General features: G+C 45.3%; 1 protein-coding gene across 6 annotated transcripts in view; it reads right to left on the reverse strand.

The window, feature by feature from the left end:
* The window catches only part of LOC142663298 (catenin delta-1-like), a 77185-nt gene extending 59271 nt beyond the window's left edge, over positions 1–17914 (reverse strand). For 4 of the 6 annotated variants that reach the window (XM_075841875.1, XM_075841871.1, XM_075841874.1 and 1 more), the window contains exon 1: positions 17761–17914. The gene's annotated coding sequence lies outside the window, so the exon portion shown is untranslated. Of the gene's footprint in view, positions 1–9889; positions 10006–17628; positions 17728–17760 lie in introns of those variants that run through there. The other 2 variants (XM_075841872.1, XM_075841873.1) reach the window with 2 other exon arrangements.
* Between the last annotated feature and the right edge of the window lie 703 nt (positions 17915–18617).

The following is an 18617-nucleotide window of genomic DNA, read 5'->3' on the forward strand; positions in this document are numbered from 1 at the left end:
CAAATTAAAGGGGTTGTCCACTACAAGCGATTACCTATCCTCCGGGAAAAAACGTTTGTGAACTGGGCCTTAATGTAAAAATGAAACCGCTGCAGCAGCACTCCCAGCATTGGCTGCCTGTCTGAATGGGGTTTTACACTGCACGTCTGCCCGATAATCGGCTATTCACAGAGCGGTCGTTGCCAATAATTGCCCTGTGTAAACAGAGGCAGCGATCAGCAGATGAACGAGCAAACGCTCAATTATCTGCTGGTCGTATGGTTTTAAAAAAGTGAAATATCGTTGTCGGCAGCGCATCTTGGTGTGTAAACAGGGAGACGCGCTGCCGACATGATCGGAATATATGAGTTAGAGTGATCGGAGTCACGACCGCTCGTCCCCATCCATAGCTCCGTGTGACAGGAGCAAACGAGCACCGATCAGCGATATGCACCAGCCGCTGTAAAAGGCCTTAACACACTCCTTTCTTTATCAAATTATTGTAAATCTATCTATTCTCTTCTCCTCACTCTCTTTACTCATCTCTCACTCTCTGTCTGACGTGTTCTTTACCCACAAAACAATAGACTTTTCTAGTTGGGCTGTTTATAGTGACTGACTCATGACTACCATCCAGTCAGCAGTGACTCATAGTCACACCTATATCCCTCCTGATAAGGTGTGCTAGAGGAAGGGCTAGCTGCAGGGCATTATGGGGAAGACCACTGGGCCGCCGCCGCCGGAATTCATGTGATGTTTCTAGTCTTATGATCTGTAAAATAGCGGCCATCCTTTTGGGCAATTGATGCTGGACAAAGTTTTGGATTTGTTAGGCGGGATTCACACGACCGGGTCGTTCCCGAGCCCGAGTGTCGGCCGGTAAAATCGGCCATTTTGCCCGGCCGGTTTGCATTAAGTTTTGCATCCGTGCCGGGCCAGGCAGATCCGGACAGTGACATCAGCGGCAACTCCTGAAGGGGAATCCCCATGTGTTCGGGGATTCCGCTTCAGGAGTTTCCCCTGATGTCACTGCCCAGATATGGACAGAGACATCAAGCGCTCTGTCCAGGAGCGGAATCCCCGAAAACACGGGGATTCCGCTCCTTCAAGGAGCTAAAGTGCGGCCAGCACATAGCAGAGCGGGGAGATACCTCCCCGCTCTGCTATAGTGGCGTCGCTACAGTAGTAGCAGCAGCTGCTAGCGGCGCCATCGAAGGTGTCGCCGGGCCAGGGTGCTTTTAACAAGCAGGGGAAGGGAGCCAGCGCAGCGCTCCCTCCACCTGCTGTACACCCCGGCCCTGCCACACTGTGTGCAGCGATGCCATTCGTCAGAATGGCATCAACTCCTCCTCCTCACATGCACTCTGCGCTGTGAGGAGGAGGAGATAGAGCGCAAGAAAACCCGGCCATCACTCGGGACACATCCCGGTGATGGCCGTGTAATACCCGGCCCCATAGACTTCTATGGGAGCCGGGCGGCCGGGTACCCGGGCGAAGATAGAGCATGTCCTATTTTTTGACGGCCGGTTTTCCCGGGCGTCAAAAAAAATCGGTCGTGTGAATAGCCCCATTAGGGGTCTATTATTCCTAATGCAGCCGGGTGCCGGCCGATTTATGAACGGCCGGCACCCGGCCGGGAAACCCTGCCGTGTGAATGAGGCCTTAAAATCAGAAACTTTTGGGAAACTCGTAACAAATTACAATTGTGTGTGGAATCAATTCGTTCATCTCAGTTTATATTATATGTAGACGAAAATGGCGATATTGAAAATACAACTCTTTCCACACTAAAAACAAGTCCACATACGACCATGTGAGCAGAAAATAAAATAAAAAATATGGGACGATGTAAAAAAACAAAACAAAAAAAAGAATGCTTGGTCATTAACCCCTTAGCACAAAGGGACGTGCTATTACATCCTGATGGGGGGAGGGGGGGTGTTTACAGCTGACACCCGGGACTAACGGCCAGGAACAGCGCTGTTCAACCGCTCAAATGCTGCAGTCGATCGCGGCCGCAGCATGTGAGGCGTAGCCTGTGGCAGGGCTTAACAGAAGTCTGTTAGAATGACTATACACTGCAATACGTTATTGTTCTAAAGATCGCTGGTTCAAGTCCCCTAGGAGACTAATACTATGTGTAAAAAAATAAAATAAAAAAAGGAAATAAAGTTTAGTAGTGAATCAAAATAAATATGTATGTATGTATGTATATATATATATATATATATTTATTATATAAAAAAAACACCTTTTCCCATTTTTCCTCTAGAATAATGTAAAAAAACTAAAAAAAGTAAACAAAATTGGTATCACTGCATCCGTAAAAGTCTGAACTATTAAAATATAGCTTTAACGCCCGCGGTGAACAGCGTAAGAAAATAAAACATTTTAAAAATGCCAAAAAATACCTACAGGTTGTCCCGCAAAAAATAAGTCCTCGTACCGCTCAATCCACTGAAAAATAAGAACGTTTTGGCTCTCAGAATGCAGTGACAAAACTATTTTATAACAACATTTTTTTTTTTTTTTTTTTTAAAGTAAAGTAGTCTCACACACACACACACACACACACACACACACACACACACACACACACACACACACACACACACACACACACACACACACACACACACACACACACACACACACACACACACACACACACACACACACACACACACACACACACACACACACACACACACACACACACACACACACACACACACACACACACAATTTGGTATCACCGTAATTGAGCCACAGAATAAAGTTAAAGGGAAGGTGTCATGAATTTATTTTTTTATCATATTGCTTTTAATGATATTAAACATAAATGTTATTTATTTGTGTTCTTGTGTTCTACTTTTTACTTTGTACTTACTTTTACTTCTCTATGGGGGCTGCCATTTTTTTTTTCATGTCTGTATGTGTCGATTAACGACACATACAGAGTTGGAATACGGCACATCCAACCCCATAGAGAATGCGATCAGGAGCCGTTCCATTCTCTGCAGCGTACGCCGTCAGTGTGGGAACTGCGCATGCGGCGCTCCCACACAGACCAAAACGAAGCTCGATCGCAGAGCAAAATCCGGCGCCATTTTCATGTGGACCGGAAGCCGCTGCCGGACAGTCAGACGACGACTTCCGGCCGCGGCTTCCGGCCATATGTTCAGGCGCAAGGAATAGGAGCGTAGACCAGCGGAGGCGGGAGGTAACTTATGTTCGTCTATGTGATGTGTGTGTATTATGTTGGTGTTATACTGTCTGATTACCACTGTATCTAATCCTCCTACACTGTGCAGTTGCTCAGAAAATTGCGGCACACCGTGTAGGAGGTTTGAAGATTCAAACCCTTGCTTCTCCAGGCACTAGACAGAAGAAGGGAGGGGGGATTGTGTGAGGACACTAGAGAGAGAGTGTGTCCACCCCAAATTTGCAGCATAAATCAATGAGGTTGCTTTACCATATTGACCATGCTGCAATTTTGGGAACTGCTCCCTCTAGTGTCCAGCACATGGAAAAAAAAAATTATAATCTAATTTATAATATTTCCTGACTTGTGAAAAAATTAAAAACAATGTGTAATCACTTAAATAATAATTGTTTAAGTGAAAAAAATACAATAAAATTCTAGCGACACATTCCCATTAAGTTGTTGTTTTTACCACACAGTGAAAGCCGTAAAAACGAAACCCAAAAAACAATGGAGGAATCAGTTTTCTTCCAATTTCAGCCCGCAAAGAATATTTTTACCAGCTTCCCAGTACATGATATGGTACTTTAAATGTTACCAATAGAAACTACAACTCCTCCCGCAAAAGATAAGCCCTCAGACCGCTCTATTGACAGAAAAATAAGAGTTACGGCTCCTGAAGGCGGGGAGAGAAAAAACAATACAAAAAAAATAATCAAAAAATGGCTTCGTCCTGAAGGGGTTAAGGCCAAAACAGACCTGGGTCTTTAAAAGGTTAAACACTGAATTGCACAGAATAGAGTGACAGCGTCTGTCCACCAGTTCATCTGGTAGGTTGCAGTTATGGAATCATAAAACACACACCCTGTAAGGAAGAGAATATTTGCGAGGCGTGGGGATATACAGGATCTCTGTACAGGTGTTAGGCTTTAAAAACACCTCCATAACTGGATTTTTTAACCTTTGAGCATACAGTTCCTACATAGGTAATATGCGCATGTCTTGCACCGATTTACAGTCTGAATTTAGTCCAGAGCCCTATTCACACAATCCACAAGCTAGCAGCCAGGTCTCATGCACACTACCATGAAATACACGGACCGCTGCAGGGGCGGCAAATCCAGAACACAAAAACTCAGTACAAGTCAATTTAGGGTCTGAATTTGCAGATTCATTAAAAGGGTTGCCCACCTTCTGACAACTGATTACCTATAAAACCGGATAGGTCATCAGTAGATCGATGCGGGTCTGACACCTGGACACCCCACACCGATAAGACGCTTCGGTGGCCTGCGGGCACCGGATGTTGTGGCACATAATGCTATGTACGGAGCACAGAAGATGTTCGATCTGTACACAGCACAGCGGCCGTGCTGCAGAATGGCAGGTCTGCTCCTATTCAGTACTGCAGCTCAGACGCTATTCCGTGGCCAGAAGCCAACCGCTTCCGGCATGTACGCCCAGTGCACGGAGGCACGGGACCAGCTGATCTGTGCGGGGCCCGGGTGTCGGACCCCCACAGAACATGTACTGATATCCGGTGGATAGGTCATCAGTTGTCAGAAGCTGGAAAACCCCTTTAATACTGGATAATTGTTGAGGATCCCTGAGTCCGGGTGATACAAAGATGCACACAACGGACCCGTGCTTTTGCGGACTGCAAAACGCATACGGTTGTGTGCATGAAGCCCAAGAGATTAGCGGAGACTCTATAATGTAAGGTTGTATTTTGACAGATTTGTTGCAGAAACCTCTGACTTTCCAAACATTTGAATGAGTTTCTAAAGAAGTATGCACATGGTGCAGAAACCATGAAACGGGCAACAAATTTGAAATGTGAACATGTCCTAACTGAATTACTCTACAGTGGCTGGTGTAATGCCTACAATTACTAGAATGCAGATCAAAGAAAGCATAGACATCTCGTCAAATAAGGCTTTGTTCACATCTGCATCAGGGCTCCATTCTGACGCTCCGTCGGAGCTTCCCATCAGAACGGAACCCTAACTGAAACCAAAGGTTTCCGTTTGTATCAGCATTGACTTCAATGGTGACAAAGACGGTGCAAACGGTTTCCGTTTGTCTCAGTTGTGCAAGGGTTCCGTTGTTTTGACGGATGCAATAGCGTAGTCCACTACGGAACGGAGCCCTGACGCAGATGTGAACGAAGCCGAAGAGATGCTGGAAAAAAAATCATCTCCAAAGCTAACCAAATTATTAATACAGCAGTAGGCTATTATACAGACAGTAACCCAGAAAGAGTGGTCAGTAATGCAAAGCAAGACACTCAATAAGTCACTCAATGAAGACCAATTCTGTATGTAAACTGCAGTCACCACCTTCCTGGTGCACTTTACGTCAATGTAGATCATATATGGCATTATCAATGCAACCGCTCGTTACTAGCACACACCCTGACCTTAGTACTGCAATGCGTATCACAAGACACCTCCACCATGCAACCCTTGCACGGAGGTAATCTCCCGACATCTTCATGTAGAAAGCAGATGGCAATCAACCATCACCCAATAACGTTTGTAATTGTAAAGCCACGAAAATTGTGTGCAAATACCCAGAGGACTTGTTTCCACAGGGCAGATTTTGCATGTCGTTTTTAAGCAAAAACCAGGTATATATAAAGAAAGGCCTTCTAGGTCTGCTTAACTGGATACAATTCAGCTTTTGGCTTAAAAAAAAAAAATTAGAAGGAATGCATGCAAAGTCTGTAGCAAGTCCGCACTGTGGGAAAATAAACTAATGCGGGGTTTCCAAGAGTGGGATACGCTGCGCAAAACGACAGCGTAGTTACCTACAGTGACGACTGTTCTAATTAAAGGGGTTCCTAACCAATGTCCCGAATTGGTTAGGAAATGTAAACTGGGAGACGCCAATATAATTTCCCTTTAGAAACTGCAAAGATGTATAGATTTCCCTATCCTGTGGTCCTGGAAGTGGAGCTTTTTCCCTTAGCTGTGACGTTCCAACACAGCCTCAGGATGCAGGGAGCGCCCCCGCCCTCTCTGTCTGTCAGTGATGCGATGATGGGGCCGGCTGCCTGGCTCAGTTCATTAGATAAACCAGCCCCTTCTCAGTCAGGACTAATACACAGTAGCTTTAGGTCCAGTCTGCAACTGTTCCTTTTCCTCCTGCTCTCCTTATTATCTATTAGTTCCCCCCCCCATGACTGTCAGAACGGAACTATCTGCTTTCACTGTGAGCCGTACACAACAATACTACTAATAAAGACTGCTACACTGAAAGCATGGCGGAACGACGACAACACACTGATACATCCGACGATTGCTGGTTCAAAATCACTAATAAGAAAATGTTGAATGAAGTTTTTAGTAGTGTAAATAAAAATAAAATATTTTTTTTTCCTCTAGAGTAATGTAAAGAAGAAAAACAAAAACTGGCACCGCCACGTCCGTAAAAGGTCCGAACTATTACAATAGATTTAACCCACACAATGAATGCCATAAGAGAAAATAATTTAAGCGCCAGAATTGTTTTTCTTTGGTCACCTTAGATCACAAAAAAAAAGAAAAATTAAAAATAAAAAAATAAAAAAGAAGCCATTTGTACCAAAATGAAAAAAAAAAAAATTAAAAAATACAACTCGCACCACATAAAATAAGCCCTCACACCAACTCAAAAAAAAAGTTATGATTCTCAGAATATGGCATCGTAGTAAAATATTAATAAAAACAAAACTATATAAATAATTTGGTATCGCCGTATTCGTATTGACCAAATAAAGTTAAAGGGAATGTGTCGCTAGAATTCTTTTTTTTTTTTTTTTTTTTAGTTAAACAATTATTATTTAAGTGATTACACATTGTTTTAATTTTTTTACAAGTCAGGAAATATTATAAATTAGATTCTACTTTATAACATTTCCATGTGCTGGCCACTAGAGGGAACAGTTCCCAAAATTGCAGCATGGTCACGAACATAATACACACATCACATTCACTAACATAATACACACATCACATACACGAACATAAATTACCTGCTCCTCCTGCCGCTCCCGCCTCCGCTCTTATTCCTCGCGCCTTCGCTTCCTTGAACATATGGCCGGAAGTCGTCGGAAGTCGTCATCTTACTGCCGGCAGCGGCTTTCAGTCCACATGAAAATGGCGCCGGATTTCGCTATGCGAATGACCTTTGTTTTGGTCCGTGTGGGAGCGGCGCATGCACCGTTCCCACACAGACGGCGTACGCTGCAGTGAATGGAACGGCTCCCGTTCGCATTCTCTATGGGGATGTATATGCCGTATTCCATCTCTGTATGTGTCGTTAATCGACACATACAGAGATGAAAAAAAAAATGGCAGCCCCCATAGAGAAGTAAGAGTAAGGCTGGATTCACACGAGCACATTACATCCGTAATGGACGGAACGTATTTCAGCCGCAAGTCCCGGACCGAACACAGTGCAGGGAGCCGGGCTCCTAGCATCATAGTTATGTACGACGCTAGGAGTCCCTGCCTCGCTGCCGGACAACCGTCCTGTACTGTAATCATGTTTTCAGTACGGGACAGTAGTTCCACGGAGAGGCAGGGACTCCTAGCGTCGTACATAACTATGATGCTAGGAGCCCGGCTCCCTGCACTGTGTTCGGTCCGGGACTTGCGGCTGAAATACGTTCCGTCCATTACGGACGTAATGCTCTCGTGTGAACCCAGCCTTAGAACGAAGTAAAAAGTAGAACATGAGAACACAAATAAATAACATTTATGTTATATTAAAAGCAATATGATTAAAAAATAAAATAAAAATCATGACACCTTCCCTTTAAGTTGTCGTTTTTACAGCACGGTGAAAGCTGCGACAACAAAACCTAAAAAAAATTTTAAAAAAAAAATCAATCAATGGAGGAATCAGTTTATTCTAATTCCACAAACAATTTTTTTTCCGTTTCCCAATACATTATATTGTACTTTTAACCCTTTCATGACCAAAGGTCATTGATGCCCGTGTCCAGGTCAAATTTTCCATATGCACTTCGTTTACCGCTCTGCATATCACAACTCTTTTTACAAGACTTATGAGGATTTCATGTTCTAGATTAGTTGAACTAAATTTGAATCCATTTCCCGGCCGTCTGACCATTTTTAACCGGCATTTGCCATCCGTTTTTCATGGACGTTAAGGATGAATTTTATTCGTTAGGGTTTTTTGTCCCAACCCCCTGAAAACACCACAGTGCCCATGTAGATAGTGCCATATTTCCCACAAAGATAGTGACGCAATACAACAGCAAATCATGCCACAGTTCTCCCTGTAGATAATGCCCACAGTGCCACACACAGTGCCCTTGTAGATAGCGGTAGTGTCCCCTGTATATAGTGCCAATATAATGCCCCAGCACCAATGTAGATAGTGCCACACCCCCTGTATATAGCACCACACGCCTTGTAAATATATAGCGCTACCCACTCCCCCCCCACCCCCATAAATGGCACCCCGTTCCTGTAAGTAGCACCACTGTAGCTCCATGTAGGAGCGGAATCCCTCTGGCCGAAGATTCCACTCCTACAGGAAGCCCCTGATGTCTCTGTCCATATATGGATAGTGACAGCTTCTCCAGTATCGGAATCTCTGGCCAGAGTGCGGCCGGGGATTCCGCTACTAGAGAGCTACGAACATCACTGTCCAAATGGACAGTGACGTCAGGGGCTCTCTCTAGAAGCGGAATCCCCGGCCAGTGCGATCTGACACCGGGGATTCCGCTAGAGTCAGTAAAGGGGCCACGGTCTACAGTGGGGGGTGTGATGCTATCTACAGCAGGGGATGGAAAGACGGCAGGGGCTCCCTCTAGGAGGGGAATCCTCAGCCAGAGCGCTGGAGGGGATACATTGGGGATTCCGATGCTGGAGGGAGCTTAGGTGGCGCTATCAACAGAGGGTTTTGCGCTGCCTACAGGGGGCTGTGGGTGGCACTATCTACAGTGGGGTGTGTATTCCAGCGCTCTCAAAGCCCAGGCCGACATGAGTGCAGTGCTGCTCACACTGAACTCATTAAACCCGTTCCAGGCTGTCAACGTTTATATACGTGATAACTGCACGGGGCATCGGCAGTTAGAACGTATATAGCCATATGGCAGTAGTGAAGGGGTTAAATACTGCCAATAGAAACTACAACTCATCCCGCAAAAAACCTTACACCACTCCATTGACGGAAAAAGAAAAAAAGTTGTGGCTCATGGAAGGCGGAGCATGAAAATCAAAAACACAAAGTCAAATCCATTTTTCAAGGGGGTTAAGTTGTTGAAAGCTTTTAAAGCGTTCCTAACTTTTCAGAATATGCGGTCATACGTGCACATGTGGAACACTATTTCTGGCCATTTTATGACTTGTGATCTGCATTATTTAGCAGTTTTCTCCTATGCAGGTGCTCTTTCTAATTCTCAGTTGTTTGAGCTAGTGGGCGGAGTCAGACAGCTATCATGTCCTCTATTCACAGCACACAGAGAAGAGGAGAATCCTTCTCTCCTATCTATTATATATAGAAGCTGTAGCTGCATGGAGGAGATTATACAGCCATGTTTGCGATGGCTCCATTATTGTTGGCAACCCGCCCATCAGGGATCCCAAGTTCTACAATTTGAGAAGACACCTCTTAGGCCTTAACAGTATCCAACAGGTGTCCTGCACTTTTCATATCCTCAAAATATTTTTGATTGCGGAAAAATCTTACTTTCTGCATTTTAGAGAAGACGCTTAGGAGTATGAGCTTCAGCCCAACTCGGCTCTCTGGAATGGGACGACCCACATATAATCCTTCTGTATCCGTTTCTCTTTACTGTAAAGTATCTGCAATGTTAAATACTTGTGTGTCAAAAAAGACAAAAGTATATATAGTAGGTATGGTAACTTTATTGGCTAACCATAAAAATTATACATGCAAGCTTCCAGAGAACACAGGCTCCTTCAGGCAGTTTACAAATGAATGACTTACACCCCATGCACACGACCGTGCCCATAATTACAGGCACGGCCGGCAGAGGACGGACGCGGGCAGCTGGCCGTGTTTACGGGCAGTGCTCTCATTATAAAGTATAGGAGCACGGTCCATAAAATATGAAAATAGGACATGTCCTATTTTTTTCGTCCGGTTTCTATGGCACGGACACCTTCCCGTAGACATACGGGAAGGTGTCCGTCAGCCATAGAAAAGTATCAGCAAACGTCTTAATTCTGGATATATGAGAACTAATTTGTTGGGTAAACAACCCCCAAACACAGGCCTTCATAGTGTGCTACACATTCAAATGGTCCTTCCTAAGTTAAATTACATTTTTTTTTTTCTACGTAGAGCTGAAGCAAAATCCCCCCCCCTCACCATCAACCAACGGAATCCAAATGGGGTTTAGCCTCCAACTGCTGACACGTGGTCCCCCATTTTCCTGAAGCTTTAGTTGAGGATGTAGCAGAGTGATTGGATATACTTCTAGGTAAGTATTCAACTTAGAAACTAATGTAGGAAGACAGTGTACCATTAATGAGCAACCCTAGGTAAGGGTCGTTATGAGCTGGAATAGCATGAACAATGTTGTACTGTTGGATTTCTAGCCCTCCAAAAATCGCACAGGCCAAACTCACGCAAGTGTCTAGCCATTGCAGTAAGGAGAAACGTTGGTGTAATAGGACTAGATATGGGGACATAAAATTGTTAACATCTCCTATAAGCAGTCTGAGCCATGGAGGACTCCGTCACAAATTATAACACCTTATTGGGGTACCTCACTGGAATATGAAGGTGGGATATACATATACAATTCTAAAAGGTACATTAATATAGCGTACAATGAAAACATACATAGCGGCCCTCCCAATCAATAAGGAAAGACCTACACCGAAAAGAAAGCAAGCCAGGGCCACAACAAAATATGAACATATACTCTTCTGTTGTAAACTAAGCCAATAGGTGGTATAAGGAAGAGAGAAGTCTCTAGGAAAGCACCACTTGGCACATTTTCTGACTGCCTTAGTATTAATAAATCTGCCGCAATGTCTTTCGGAGAGACACTATGGCTGGTTGGTATTGTTGCAGACATAAAAAGATAGCGTATCGTTTAGAAGCGTCCGACAGGAGATAAGAACCTGTGGGACCTATAAATAGTAAAACAGGAGTAACACATGGTGTCCTGTACCTCCGGAAATCGGAAGCAAAGTTATAGAATATGGCTAGTCTCACCAGTTGTGCTTACACAACATATAGAACTAAAACTTAGGCCATCAATAGCGTATGGGTCGGGGTCAGACTCCTGGGACCCCCGCCGATCAGTTGTTTTGAAGGGGCTGCAGCGCGGCTTTCCTTTTATTTCTTCTTGCTCACTGTTCGGCACGCATTTAGCGGCGGTTCTCAGGTATGGCAGCCTTCCTCCCCATTGACGTGAATAGGAGAAGGCTGCAATACCTGTGAATCTCCGCTAAACGCAAGTCGAAGATTCACAGTGCGCAAGAAGAAATAAAGGGAAAGCAGAGCTCGTACTACAAAACAGCTGACAAGCAGGTGTCGGACCCCCATCCATCAGCTTTTGATGTCCCATCTTGAGGATAGGCCATCAGTTTCTATTGGCTGGAAAACTCCTTTATGGGCCAAACAGGCCTAGTCATTAAAGGGTTAAAGAAACACTAAAAAATATATCTATTTTACAGCACTTCCTCCCTTTATTTATATAACAATTAAAACTGAAAACTATATACAGAAAACTTCCGTGTTCCAGGACTTTAGCCATGTCCCACTCCTCCTAAACGTGCCGTGTCTGGCTTAAAAGCGTACCTCCAATTATACAGACATGATTTAGAAAAACTATTATAGAGCAGGAGTTGTGCATAGTAATAGTTTTGGAAATAACTTCTATTAGCAATTTCTCTAACAGCACGGACTGCGCAAAGTAATGCCACACAGCCCCCCTGTAGGTAGTTCTAAACCGGACCCTTTTACATAGCGCCACCGTTCCAGGAGAAGTCCCTGACTTCAATGTCCATATAAGGACAGTCAAGTCAGGTACTTCTCCTGGAAACGTGGCGCCATCTACAGGGCCGGGGATTCCGCTTCAGAAGTCCCTGACGTCACTGTGTCCATATATGGATAGTGACTTCTGCTGGAGTGGAATCCCCAATCTCCGGACACAGCGTTGCCGAAGCTGTGGCCAGGGATTGGGGATTCTGCTCCTACAGGGAGCAAAAAAATACCCTCCTCCTATGCGCTTCGCACTGTGAGGAGGAGAGAGCGAGCGACGGAACACGCGGCAGTCACTGGGAACACATTCCAGTGATGGCCATGTATTACCCGGCCCCATAGACTTCTATTGGAGCCGGGTGGCCGGCCGAAAATAGGGCAAGTCCCATTTTTTGACTGCCCGGTTTCCCAGGCCGACAAAAAAAAAAATAAATAATAAAAATCGGTCTTGTGTATAGCCCCATTTGGAGTCTATCGTTCCTACTGCGGCCATGTGACGCCCGTTTAAGCCGTCGTGTGAATAGGGCCTAAGACATTTCGCTGGAGCCCCTCACCTCTGCCTGTCTGCAGTAGGACACACCTTGTAAGTCACATCCTCTTTGCCAAGTCTTATCAGCTGTTCACCAGAAAAAAATGGAACAGATCACCAGGAGACCAACCCCGTGTTCTCTGCAAAATTTCTACAACACGGTTTCAGAAAACTTGCAGACTGACAAACCAGGAGGGCAAATATATGTCCTGGTTACTTACATCATTCATTCCTAAGTTTAGCGTTCTTTTAACCCCTTTGTACACCGCAACGTAACGTGGTAAGGACGAACTTTCGCAACTCGTCGCAGTGTTATGTCGCGGGCACAAAAGATGTGCCCCTGCCATCAGAATCGGCTGTACTATACAGCCGACATCCCGAGCAACAGCCGGGATTGGAAATAACGCAACAGCGACATCTAAGCAGTTTAAAGAGACTGTCACCAGTTTAAGGGTATGTTCACACGGCTTCACAAAAAACGCCCGAAAATATGGAGCTGTTTAAGGGAAAACAGCTCCTGATTTTCAGACGTTTTGAGCAACTCGCGTTTTTCGCTGCATTTTTTACGGCCGTTTTTGGAGCGGTTTTCAATAGAGTCTATGGGAAAACGGCTCCAAAAACGTCCCAAGAAGTGACCTGCACTTCTTTTGACGAGCCGTCAGTTTACGCGCCGTATTTTGACAACGACGCATAAAATGACAGCTCGTCTGCACAGAACATCGTAAGACCCATTGCAAGCAATGGGCAGATATTGGAGGCGTTTTTTCAGGCGTAATTCGAGGCGTAAAACTAAAAGAGCGTTTAATACTTCTTGATCTCCTACCTAATCTAAAATTGGTGACAAAGCCTTCTTAAAGTGTAGCTAAACGTTCAACAAACTTCTGACATGTCAAAGTGACCTGTCAGAAGTTTGGAATGGTGGGGGTCCGAACACCGAGACCCCCACCAATCACTAGAACAAAGCAGCTGAAGGTCTCGTGTGAGCGCGCAGCTGCTTCGTTTCTGTTCGGCTGTTTCCGGAAATAAACGTATCGGTGTACAGACTCAATAGAAAGTCTATGAGCCCGCACTCCGATACATCGGCTTTCCGGAAACAGCCGAACAGAAACGAAGCAGCTGCGCGCTCACACGAGACCTTCAGCTGCTTTGTTCTAGTGATTGGTGGGGGTCTCGGTGTTCGGACCCCCACCATTCCAAACTTCTGACATGTCACTATGACATGTCAGAAGTTTGTCGAACGTTTAGCTACACTTTAAAAGCGGGTGGAAACGGTTTCCTCATCAGTACCGATGCGGTCGTGAAGTGCAGATCGTTGTCATGGCAGGCGGGCGCCTAACAACTAACGATGAAACGGAGTTCAATCACTATTGTGTCAGTGCGCATTCCGGGTGTCAAGTTTTTAACATCATTGATCATCAGTTTTCACGTCCGTCAAAAAAAAAACAACACAAAATTTCTCGATTTTCAGCGTCTCCTAAAGCCATCCATGAAAAACGGACCGCTCTTGGTTGGAGTTCGTGTGCTGTCCGATCTTTTTTTTATTAACTGTCCCATTGACTTAAATAGGCGAGTCTAGTGCGAAAATGAGACCAAGTTAATGAATGCTGCATCCGACATGTGAATTATCCCATTGATTTACTGTGTCCGGGCTCAGTCGGTGTGCGGTTTGCTCTATACTCTGACAGGACCGACATAAATAATGCTCATCTGAATAACCACAATGGATTGAATCCAGCCTAAAACGGACAGGCAAACGATGTTTTGCTGCTTTTTTTTTTTTTTAGTGCGTACAGATGTTCCATTGAAGTCTAGGGGAAAGGGAAAAAAAATATTGCATTGGATTTTAACTTACTTTAAACGCAGCACACTCTGGGTATGGAGTTTTTGCTGTTTTTTCCGAAAGGCTTCGCTATAGGACTTCAGAAACACCATAGAAAATGCATGTTACATTTTTAACACAAACTGCATCGAACAACGTATAAAATGCTAAAGGCCTAGTTCAGACTTTTAAACGCCGATTTTGACGTGAAACGGTGTCAGAATCAGCGCCAAAAAAACCCACTTAAAAACTGCCTCTTCTGCCCAACGAAATCAATGGAGGGAGATTTGGACTGCTCGTGTAAAAAAATAAAAACGTGAAGCAGAAAGTCAACGGGAGGCAAAAAAAAAAAAAAAAAAAAAAGCTTGCATTTTCATTCTGAAAGAATTGAGGCAGATTTTTTTTTTTCAGCCTGACAAACTGTGTGAACCAGACCTAAATTGTCAGATTGTGTGTGTGAAGGCGGCCTTACACTGACAGGTAATAATGCTTTGGTATGCCAAGTAATCAGAATGTCGCATTGTGAAAACTTTCTAGATGACTTTTTGGAATACGCGGTCATGTGTGTACATCAGGAATAACACTATTTCTGGCAATTATATGACATATTCGGCAATATTTAGCATTTTTTCGCCGAGCCTACTTTACTGTGAATCTATGGAATAGTCACCGCAGGAGCCATCACAGCAGGGACAGGAGATGCTTTAAAGGACGGGTGTCGCGAAAAAAATTTTTTTTATAGAAATTTATTTTTTGTTTAATTCGATTAACGACACATACAGACATGGAATACGGCACATACAGCCCCATAGAGAATGCGGACGGGACCCGTTCCATTCACTATAGTGTATGCCGTCTGTGTGGGAACGGCGCATGCGCCGCTCCCACACAATCCAAAAGGAAGGTCTTCGGCCGAGCGACATCCGGCGCCATTTTCATGTGGACCGGAAGCCGTGGCCGGACAGTAAGATGATGACTTCCGGTCGCGGCTTCCGGACATGTGATTAGAAGCAAGGACTAGGAGCGAACGGAGCGGCAGGTAAGTTATGTTTGTGTTTTACTGTGTGATTACCACTGTATGTAAGCCTACTACACTGTGCATTCGCTCAAAAAATGGCCGCCGCTAATAGCGATTGCGCTATTGTTTCCACCAAAAAACGGAAACATTACGGAACAGAGACAAATGGAAATCATTTGCAATGGAAGCATTACCATTGAAATCAACGGTACCGCAAACGGAAAGCTATGGTTTCCGTTCATGGGTTCCCCTGACGGAACACGACACTGATGTGAACCAAACACAATACATTGGGAAAATCTCCCATCTACAACGATGGAGCAGCACATTCTAAACATAAGCCAAAACTATATGAATTATATATATTACATACACAATCACAATGTACACTTGAATACGTATTTGTCATACATTGGGTGAACATGATTGTAACCCGGCCTCGGCTGTTACACGTCTGACAAAGTAATTGCAATAAGCCCCTGTCTGTTTCCTTGGATTCTGCTCGCCCCCCCTTCCCCCAGGTCTGTGACTGACAGGCTGCTCAGTATTCCTGCATAGATGGCAGCCTGTCAGTCACCCCAGAGACTGGCAGGAGGAGCGCTGCCCTCATACTAGGAATACAGACATATAGCTAGAATATGCTGCCATTACATATAAAGCGGACAGCTCACATTTCATCCACTATATAAGCACACCCTTTACATGGTCGACTGCCTGACTACAGGACTGCCTAGATTATATCTCATCATTGAGCTAGGGTTTGCAGCTATGTCGGGAAGGCTCCTGGCATATACACTAAACGTGCCTATAGGGTTCTATTAGTCTGACAGAGACCAAAACAAAAGTGTACTTTCGGCCTCAGTCGGGCTGGCATACTTTTTACTTTATTTTTTTTAAAGTAAACTAAGCGATTGCACCCTGAGGGGGTGCTGCAAAGAGGAAAAAAAAACATATACCACACAGTATATGTTCTTTTAACATGAGAGTCTGTGTGGTACAGACGTCACCCATCACAGATATCTGTCAGGGATCTTCCAAAGCCCCCAAGGAGAGCATCAGGTTGTGATATGCTGCAAATTGTAGCATTGTAAAGCTTCCCCTGACTCCCCCGCCGGAGCGCTTCTGACGCTCTGCCCCAGGACTCCGGCCTTGTACGCCTCCTGACATCACTGGGCATACAGTGACATCACAGGAGCTCCCCCAGAGCCGGAGTCCCCAGCCAGAGTGCTTCTGACGCTCTGCCCCAGGACTCCGGCCTTGTACAGCTCCTGACATCACAGGAGCTCCCCCAGAGCCGGAGCGCTTCTGACGCTCTGCCCCAGGACTCCAGCCTTATACAGCTCCTGACATCACTGGGCATACATGGACAGTGACATCACAGGAGCTCCCCCAGAGCCGGAGTCCCCAGCCGGAGGGCCTCGGACGCTCTGCCCCAGGACTCCAGCCTTGTACAGCTCCTGACATCACTGGGCATACAGTGACATCACAGGAGCCTCCCCAGGCGCAGCGCATTAGGTAGCACTCTGCCAAGGAGGTTTGGGCGACGTATCCCATTCTACGCCTATACCGTGGCATACGTTGCAGTCTTCCGTCGGAGGTCCTCCACACGTATACCTTTGACGAGCGGCAATAAGTTGATGTGAACCTGGATAACATTTCTACACTGGGTATACAAGGAAAAATGGCTCGTCCCCATACATTTCTATCAGGGAGACGCGCTGCCGACACGATAAGATTTCTGGCAGCATAAACGACACGTTCAGCCAATTGCTCGTTCACTGGCTGATCGCTGATCGCCTGTAAACGCTCCTTTGCCCAATAATTGGCCCGTGTATAAGGCACATTTCTACCAGTGTTTGTGTGTGTACGGTTCCCAGACGTCCTACCTCCTCTGCGTCTATCTCTGTCAGCCCTGGGATAAGGCAGAATGAAAAACATAGACGTGTCTGCATAGAAGAAAGCTGCAATATATAAAAGTACAACGTCCATAGGTGGGGCCAGAACTGACACACGTAAAGCAGCAGCCATTCTCGGAGCACTTCAGCGACACAGAATTGTCAGGCCTAGATAACGGCCAGGACAGCTGCCATGCTCATATCTACCTCACATTCCAGTCCCTTCACCTTGTGATTCGCTTACGGATTCCACCTGCATGGGCGTCAACACACGGAGCCGTAGACACACAGTTCACTAGATACAAAAAAGTCCCACATATGGTAAGAAACACTACGTACTGTCCAGTCAGGATCCCTCCGTGTACGCCACTGACGTGAAGGCGAACAATGACGTCACTCCCGGTGGGTCTAATACCACAAAGCGAATCCTACTGCTCCGACCGAACCCGCCCTACCAGGCCCAGCCCTGACGTCACCGCCTGCTCTCACCGCAGCCAATCACTGTTCTCAGACACAACGAGTGACTCCAGTAGCAAATGGGGGAGCGCGTTATTCAATGAGTGGACGATGGGGCGGAGATTGCAAGGGAGGGGTTTTCTAGATAGATTCATTTACCCGACAGAGTGATGTGGGCACCGGAAGGCAGAGATTTAGGGTCAGACGGCGGCGCTGAGTGACTGGCAGCGCACGAATCCTTGAGCTGCTATGTAGTGCCGGTTGCTCGCTGGGAGTTATCAATATGGCCAATAATCAGTGCAAGTAGATCGCACCTCTCCCAACATTCCCAAATCTAAGCCACGCCCTTTTCCGGTCTACACCCGTAAGAGATCTGTCCTGATAAGCGGCGACTTTTACATCAGATCACGTGACATTTATATATAGGAGTGTGAGATATTACAACTTCAAGGGACGGTCCATGGTGACTAGTATCGATTACGTTTCTGTACCATGAGAAGTATCATTTAACCCCTGCCTTCCAAGAGCCATCATTTTTTTATTTTTCAGTCGATTGAGCGGTGTTCGGGTGCTTTATTTTTGAGGGACAAGCTGATTTTTTTTGGTACATACAGCTTTTTGTTACATTTTTTTTAGCGCTAAGGTGACCAAAAAAAACAATTTTTGGGTCTTTTTTATTTTTTTTAATAGTTCTGACTTTTACGCAAGTGGCAATATCAAGTTTTGTTTCTTTTTTGAAT

Source organism: Rhinoderma darwinii, chromosome 11 (genome assembly GCF_050947455.1).
Source record: "Rhinoderma darwinii isolate aRhiDar2 chromosome 11, aRhiDar2.hap1, whole genome shotgun sequence".
Taxonomy (NCBI): domain Eukaryota; kingdom Metazoa; phylum Chordata; class Amphibia; order Anura; family Rhinodermatidae; genus Rhinoderma; species Rhinoderma darwinii.